Below are 8,808 nucleotides of genomic sequence, written 5' to 3'. Positions count from 1 at the left end.
AGAACAAAACCAAACATACTAACAAAATAAAATAAATAGAATAGATATGTACAAGTAAAATAAATAAATAGAGTAATAAATATGTACAAACATATATACATATATACAGGTGCTGTGGGGAAGAGAAGGAGGTAAGATGAGGGGGATGGAGAGGGGGACGAGGGGGAGAGGAAGGAAGGGGCTCAGTCTGGGAAGGCCTCCTGGAGGAGGTGAGCTCTCAGTAGGGCCTTGAAGAAAAATATGGAACGCTTCACGAATTTGCGTGTCATCCTTGCGCAGGGGCCATGCTAATCTTCTCTGTATCGTTCCAATTTTAGTATATGTGCTGCCAAAGCTTATCTCTGAGTAAGCTTATCTCACTTTCACTCCATTCATCTATCATCTATATGTCTTTTTAATTTAGACTCACAGAAGCCTCTGGAGCTCAAGAAAAGGAAAAACTAGAAAACTTCCTCGAAGTGGTTGAGTTAATATGGTTCAGATGTAAGAGCTCTTTGATAAATGAGCCAGTATAATTCTGTCTCAAAGGTAAATTGGAGCAATTTAAATCTATTTAACCTTACTATATGAGACAAAGTTCTTCTACCTGAATTTCTCTGGACTTTGTGTGCCATTTCAGCCTTGGATGGATGTTTGTCTCCACAGCATCCTTTGTTTCAGTATCAGAGAAACGGCAATCGTATGGCAACCAAAGAAGCTTTACTTCTTGAGGTTGAGTCATTTTGGTGTCAAGTCTCTGGAGTTTGGGATAGGATTAAAAGGCATGCAGATGGAAAACATATCTTTGGACAGCTAGATCTCCTAGATCGGCACACTTGGGGCATTTGAGGTTGGAAATAATGGAAAAAAAATCAGAACCTTGTTTGGGGAAAAAAGAATGTCTAGTACAGCAAATAACCACGGACATCCTGCCAGAAGACATGATCAAAGGCATATTTCTTCAGCTACTGACTTACTGAAATTGATGATTAGTCAAACGTCTTGTTGTCTTGGTCTCTCTGGGGCTACCTTGAGAGACTCAGGGAAAGTCTGAACAGAAAGGAATTTTCTCCACACTGGGTGCAAAGCTTTGGCTGGGTTCGTATTGGGAAGTTTCATATTTTCATTGAGTTAAGAAGAAAAGCAACTTTCAATCTTCTATGGAATACCGTTTTCTCTTTGCTCCAAGAAAGAAATGAAGAAACAGATGAGAGGTGATTACCTGATATTGCTGCAGTTAACCAATCACTTTCCAAACCTTGAAACAGCCATTTTATAAGTTCAGTGCTGTTAAAGGCAGGCATTACAAGAGAACACCAGCAACTCTTGATTAGCTCAATTTTGCAGAAAGATCTTCTTTGTGAGCCTTTAAGCGTTTTTGAAGGAAGGCTTTATTAACCTCTGCATTAGCAAATTGAGCTAGGTCCAGGTAGATGATTAATAAAACAACTGGAAAGGCATGGACATCAAGCATGAAGGAAATATAACCCATTTAGGAAGGATTTTTTATGAGGAAGAGACCCAAAATAGAGTTGACTCAATTTCCACAGAAAGGTGCAAAGCGGGTATGAGAAGTAGTGTGGATTAGTGGAAAGAGCATGGGGTTGGGAGTCAGAGGTCATGGGTTCTAATCCTGGCTCTGCCACTTGTCAGCTGTGTGACCTTGGGCAAGTCACTTAAATTCTCTGTGCCTCAGTTACCTCATCTGTAAAATGGGGATTAAGACTGTGAGCCCCACGTGGGACAACCTGATTATCTTGTATCAACCCCAGCGCTTAGAACAGTGCTTGGCACATAGTAAGCACTTAATAAATACTAACATTATTATTATTATTATTATTATTATTACGTTGGGATTTCTGTATTCCCTGTCAGGGGCACACTAGCAGTCTGGCGGAGGTGGGGTTGGGCAGACTTGCATTTTGGGCCCTGGCTTTTGTGCTGGCTTGGGGATTGGTAGAGGTCGGGGGTGGTGGGTGGGAGGATGTGATTGAAGGGCAGAACTCCCTGAACTGTTCCCAACCCTGATCGAGTTGGAGGGTTTAGTTCTGGATCGGGGGAGTCCTATACTCCCCAAGTCTGAGTTTGGTTGGAGGGGAGTGTTGGAGTGTTTGGTTGGAGGGGAGCAGTGAGGAGTTCCACAGTTCCACTCTTAAGTGGGCAGAGTCTCAGGGGCCATAGGCCAAGGTTGGGAATGGCAGAGATGCCTTCAGCCACTCAAAAATATGTCTTGGGTAGGAGTATATGGACAAAGAGAAAATTTGGAGGGTGGAGGGGCCAGCACTGTACACTGTAAACTCTAGACTGTGAAAACACTCTTTATGGGCAGGGATTGTGTCTGCTTATTGTTATATTGTACTCTCCCAAGAGCTTAATATGGTGCTCTGCACTCTGTAAGCACTTAATAAATATTATTGAATGAATGAATGAAAACCTAATCCCGTTTGTAGCTAGGGTCAATCTATCCCTTCTCACTGGCCAGCCCAGCTGTAAGTTCAGAGGCAGAGGGGAGAGGAGATAATGAATGGTGATGAGAAAGGTGGGTAGCTCCACTCTATATATTTTCTCCAACCCTCAGCCAAGGGCCACAAAATGCAGCAGCTTTGCCTGGGGTTGCTCTGTTACCACCAAACAAATTGGCTTTTAAATTCACTCACTTATTTGGGGCTGTTTTTATGAGTGGATCATGTAAGGAGTTGCAAAAGTTGGTGGTTCCTTATATAGCCCCCTTCTAAACTGGATCTGAATGAGTGCAAATTTGGCCCTGGGAGTCTCCCTGCCTTGCTTACCCTTATAACCGGCTCTGATCACTTGGATGCAACCATTCTGCAGAAACACCTCTGACCAAATGAGCCAGGAGGTGCCCCAGGTGAAAAATGTACTTTAGATTGTGAGCCTCATATTACCGAGAAAGTTGTGCAAACACAAAATACAAGTCAATTCGAGGAAGTTTTGTGTAAATTCAAGGATGGGGGGGTCCATAATTGACTATCAGAGGTTAAGTAGGAGATTGTAGAAGGTAAAGTTAGGGATGTTAGATGGTACAATCCTAACCACAAAGATGGATATCAAGAAGGACATATATCACATGCATCCATTCGCCAATGTGGAGACAGAATATTGGGTTGGGTGGACCTTGGGTCAGGCTCAGTAATGGCATTTCTTATATCCCTATGTTCTTTTTCCATAAAAAAATGTTTTTTTCTGACTTTGGACCCATCATGAATACTCTTGGCATAGAATGTGTGTGTGGTGTGTGTGATTTATCCTTAGAAATTCATATATTTTTTTCTATTTCAAATACTTTAAATACAAAAGAACGTGGGATTTGATATTCTGAGCTTCTCCTGGAATCTTTCTTTGGATCAAATGCTTGGTATTGAGTGAACTTGTGTTTAAAATTCTATTTGAAATTAGTCTGTATTTGGATTTCATTTTCCTTGGATCTTCAAGGGGAAAATTTTCAGTGTTTTGGAGATTTGGGAGGGATTTTTGAACCATGAGTCAGAACCTGTTTAGAACATACATCTTCTCTAATATTTTTCCGCCCTAACATTTGTTTAGAATGAATATGTAGCACGAAAGTAGGAGTTCTAGTGGAATATTTTAGGTTATCAGATAGTTGACTTCATAAATAAGCTCATAGTCACTATTCTGCAGAGCTTCCCCTCCCTCACATTGAATTGTGCTGGGCTACCCAAGCCAACTGCATCAATAGCTGTCTCGCTGGTGGCATTTCTGCCTCCAGTGTGGTTGTTTGACATTGCATTTAGCTACTAGTGCCTTCCCTGTGTTTTCAACATCCACATGGATATCCCTGATGACTCCTCTGCCGCCCGCCTTCTATCTCTCCACGACGCTGCCAACCTCTTGCTCCACCCCACCTCACCCAATCACCAACTTGGTCATACCCTCGACCTCATCATCTCCTATCGCTGCACTGTGTCCACCCTCACCAACTCTGAAATCCCTCTCTCTGATCATAATCTTCTCACCTGCCTCCTCACTCACACTCCTTTCCCCTGTAAATCCATATTACTCCCTCACAGAGATCTCCGCTCTCTTGACCCCATCCATCTTTCGGAGTGCCTCACACCCCACCTCGCCTCCCTCTCCTCTCTACCCAGTCTTGATGATCAGATTACTGCTCTCAACTCTACCCTTTCTACTCAGCTAGACTCACTCGCTCCCCTTTCCCTTCGCCGCTCTCGTACCACTAACCCACAGCCCTGGATCACTGCCACTGTCTGCCTCCTTCGCTCTTATGCTCGAACTGCCGAACGCTGCTGGCGAAAGTCTAAACACCATGCCAACCTCGTTCACTTCAAGTTTATCCTTTCCTGCCTAAACTCAGCCCTCTCCTCTGCCAGACAAAACTATTTCTCCTCCCTCATTGACACCCATGCCCATCACCCCCGCCAGCTCTTCTGTACATTCAACTCCCTTCTCAGACCCCCGGTTCCTCCCCCTCCTCCTTCCCTCACCCCCAACGATCTGGCCTCCTACTTCATTAACAAAATTAAATCCATCAGGTCCGACCTCCCCAAAGTCACTTCCCCCCCTTCTCCAACCCCCCGGCTCTCAACACTCTCTGCCACTCTCCCATCCTTCCCAGTAGTGTCCTCAGAGGAGCTCTCCTCCCTGCTCTCCAGTGCTACTCCGGCCACCTGTGCTTCTGACCCCATTCCCTCTCATCTCAAGAAATCTCTTGCTCCATCCCTTCTCCCTTCTTTAACTTCCATCTTCAACCACTCACTCTCCACTGGTTCCTTCCCCTCTGCCTTCAAACATGCCCATGTCTCTCCCATCCTAAAAAAACCCTCTTTTGACCCCACCTCACCTTCTAGTTATCGCCCCATATCCCTCCTACCATTCCTTTCCCAACTCCTTGAGCAAGTTGTCTACACGCGCTGCCTCGAATTCCTCAGCACCAACTCTCTCCTCGACCCCCTCCAGTCTGGCTTCTGTCCCCTACATTCCACAGAAACTGCCCTCTCAAAGGTCACCAATGACCTCCTGCTTGCCAAATCCAATGGCTCATACTCCATCCTCATCCTCCTCGACCTCTCAGCTGCCTTCAACACTGTGGACCACCCCCTTCTCCTCAACATGCTATCTGACCTTGGCTTCACAGACTCCATCCTCTCCTGGTTCTCCTCTTATCTCTCCGGTAGTTCATTCTCAGTCTCTTTTGCAGGCTCCTAATCCCCCTCCCATCCCCTTACTGTGGGGGTTCCCCAAGGTTCAGTGCTTGGTCCCCTTCTGTTCTCGATCTACACACACTCCCTTGGTGACCTCATTCGCTCCCACGGCTTCAACCATCATCTCTACGCTGATGACACCCAGATCTACATCTCTGCCCCTGCTCTCTCCCCCTCTCTCCAGGCTCGCATCTCCTCCTGCCTTCAGGACATCTCCATCTGGATGTCTGCCCACCACCTAAAACTCAACATGTCCAAGACTGAACTCCTTGTCTTCCCTCCCAAACCCTGCCCTCTCCCTGACTTTCCCATCTCTGTTGACGGCACTACCATCCTTCCCGTCTCACAAACCCGCAACCTTGGTGTCTTCCTCGACTCCGCTCTCTCATTCACCCCTCACATCCAAGCTGTCACCAAAACCTGCCGGTCTCAGCGCCGCAACATTGCCACGATCTGCCCTTTCCTCTCCATCCATACCGCTACCCTGCTAGTTCAAGCTCTCATCCTATCCCGTCTGGACTACTGCATCAGCCTTCTTTCTGATCTCCCATCCTCGTGTCTCTCTCCACTTCAGTCCATACTTCATGCTGCTGCCCAGATTGTCTTTGTCCAGAAACGCTCTGGGCATGTTACTCCCCTCCTCAAAAATCTCCAGTAGCTACCAATCAATCTGCGCATCAGGCAGAAACTCTTCACCCTGGGCTTCAAGGCTCTCCATCACCTCGCCCCCTCCTACCTCACCTCCCTTCTCTCCTTCTACAGCCCACCCCACACCCTCCGCTCCTCTGCTTCTAATCTCCTCACCGTACCTCGTTCTCACATGTCCCGCCATCGACCCCCAGCCCACGTCATCCCCCGGACCTGGAATGTCCTCCCTCTGCCCATCCGCCAAGCTAGCTCTCTTCCTCCCTTCAAGGCCCTACTGAGAGCTTACCTCCTCCAGGAGGCCTTCCCAGACTGAACCCCTTCCTTCCTCTCCCCCTCGTCCCCCTCTCCATCCCCCCCATCTTACCTCCTTCCCTTCCCCACAGCACCTGTATATATGTATATATGTTTGTACATATTTATTACTCTATTTATTTATTTATTTTACTTGTACATATCTATTCTATTTCTTTTATTTTGTTAGTATGTTTGGTTTTGTTCTCTGTCTCCCCCTTTTAGACTGTGAGCCCACTGTTGGGTAGGGACTGTCTCTATATGTTGCCAACTTGTACTTCCCAAGAGTTTAGTACAGTGCTCTGCACACAGTAAGCGCTCAATAAATACGAATGATTGATTGATTGATTTAACTCAGTATCCATTTGCTTCATCTGTGGCAAAAAGGCAATTGGCCCTGTCCACTAAAGTTCACACTCAGAAATATTCATTATGATCACACATAGATTCTTATCTAATGTAACTAGTTCTTTTCTTGATCAATAAAATGGGAATAATAAGACCTTTCTGTCCCTGTTCTTCCTCCCTCTTAGACTGGATACCCTGGATTCATTCATTCATTCAATCATATTTATTGAGCGCTTACTGTGTGCTAAGCACTGTACTGAGAGCTCACTTCCTCCAAGAGGCCTTCCCAGACTGAGCCCCCTTTATCCTCTCCTCTTCCTCATCCCCCACACCCTACCTCCTTCCCCTCCCCACAGCCCCTATACATATGTTTGTACAGATTTATTACTCTATTTATTTTACTTGTACATATTTACTACTCTATTTATTTTGTTAATGATGTGCATTTAGCTTTAATTCTATTTGTTTTTACGACTTGACACCTGTCCACATGTTCTGTTTTGTTGTCTGTCTCCCCCTTCTAGACTGTGAGCCCGTTGTTGGGTAGGGACCGTCTCTATATGTTGCCAACTTGTATGGGACAGGGACTGTGTCTGTTCTGATTATCTTGTATTTACACCAGTGCTTAGTACAGTGTCTGACACTAAGTGCTTAATAAATATCATAATTAATAAATTCTGTGTTCAACTAAATTATGGGGCTATTGTAAAGACAAAACAAAATCACTAGTAGAAAAGTGCTTTGGAAAAATAAACCATATATAAATTCAGGGTACTGTATGATAATTTTTAATGGTATTCTGCTACTTTTTGCAATATATGGAATGAGGGAATAAAAATAATATTTTGGAAATAGCTTTGATTAGAACCAACAGCATGGTGGAACAAGGGTGCCATTGTAGGAAGTTGATTTATATGATGGCGTTCTTCTCCCCCTCCCAAGTCACTACTGCATCAGAGCTTCAGTGGGATTCTGAAAGAGTAGGAGCCTTGTACTTGAACCTTCCTTTTTTATGTTATTTGCTAAATGCTTACTATGTGCCAAGCACTGTACTAAGCACTGGGATAAAAACAAGATAATCGGGTTGGACACAGTCCCTGTCCCACATAGGACTCATAGTCTCAATCCCCATTTTACAGTTGAAGGAACTGAGGCCCAGAGAAGTGAAGTGAGTTGCCCAAGGTCACACAACAGACAAGTGGTGGATCCTGGATGAGAACCCATGGCCTTCTGACTTCCAGGCCCATGCTCTATCCACTAAACCACACTGCTTCTCCAAGATTTCTCCAAGACTTCTTAAGAGGTCTTCCAACTCTCTGGGACTCTGTGATATAATTAGTCTTCCAATGCCTCTTAGACTTCTCCAGGTTCCAGACCATGGAGGCCAGTTGTGAGAGATTCAAGATGGAGAGAGAGAGCAAAATTTGGGAAATTGACACCCAGTGGAGCTGTCTCAACAGGCCAGTCACTAAGTCATTCATTCATTCATTCAATCATATTTATTGAGCACTTACTGTGTGCAGATCACTGTACTAAGCGCTGGAAAGTACAGTTTGGCAACAGAGTCCCTACCCAACCATGGGCTCATATTTACTGAGTGCTTACTGTGTGTGGAGCACTGCACTGAGCACTTGGGAGAGTACGATATAACAGACATATTCCCTGCCCACAATGAGCTTACAGTCTAGAGGGAGAGACAGGCATTAATATGAATAAATAAGTTACAGGCCAGTTCTAGTTGATGTAAAGCAGCTGCTGTCTTGATCTTGTTTTAATCAATTAATCAATGGTATTTATCAAGCACTTACTGTGTGCAGAACACTGTGCTAAGCACTTAGGAGAGTCTGTAGATATGTTCCTAGCCCACAAGGAGCTTTCGTTCCAGGGGGAAATTCAATTCCAAGCCAACAATTGCATTGTATTTTCACTGAATGACTTAAAAAAAAACTATTTATATTTTTGGAAGTTCCTAATGGTCCCTGAAATCTTTTTGACCCCCTTTTGACAAGTTTATTTTTTAATTAAGTTCAGGGTTCATGAAAGTACGGGGCTGAAAGCCTGAAATCCCTAAATCCCATTACTCCACACTAATAGTGGGTGTTCCTCTTCTAACCCCACTGTCCCAGATGGCTCTGGGGGAATCCACTGTGAACTTGGATGAGGTTTCAATTTCATGGTCCATTCAGGGGTTGACCTTGCTGCCACTCAAACCTCTGGAAGGTGCCAAATCTGAGAAGTTCCTTCAGTGAGCCTCAGAAACGAGCCTAGTGAGAGGTGATCAAGGGTGATTCAGACTCTCTCTGCTGTTAGGTCAGATGGTCTAGTGAACAAATTGTCTTGG

At 44.9% G+C, this 8,808-nt stretch overlaps 1 non-coding gene across 1 annotated transcript; it reads right to left on the bottom strand.

Moving 5' to 3' along the window:
• Positions 1–234: 234 nt before the first annotated feature.
• LOC119920428 lies at positions 235–337 on the bottom strand. The gene has a single exon (XR_005448174.1). It is a non-coding gene; the product is annotated as a U6 spliceosomal RNA (small nuclear RNA).
• Positions 338–8,808: the final 8,471 nt, after the last annotated feature.

This window comes from Tachyglossus aculeatus, chromosome X1 (genome assembly GCF_015852505.1).
Source record: "Tachyglossus aculeatus isolate mTacAcu1 chromosome X1, mTacAcu1.pri, whole genome shotgun sequence".
Classification (NCBI taxonomy): Eukaryota; Metazoa; Chordata; class Mammalia; order Monotremata; family Tachyglossidae; genus Tachyglossus; species Tachyglossus aculeatus.
The sequence above is the reverse complement of the archived record's forward strand: the minus strand, read 5'-3'. Positions and strand labels throughout refer to the sequence as shown.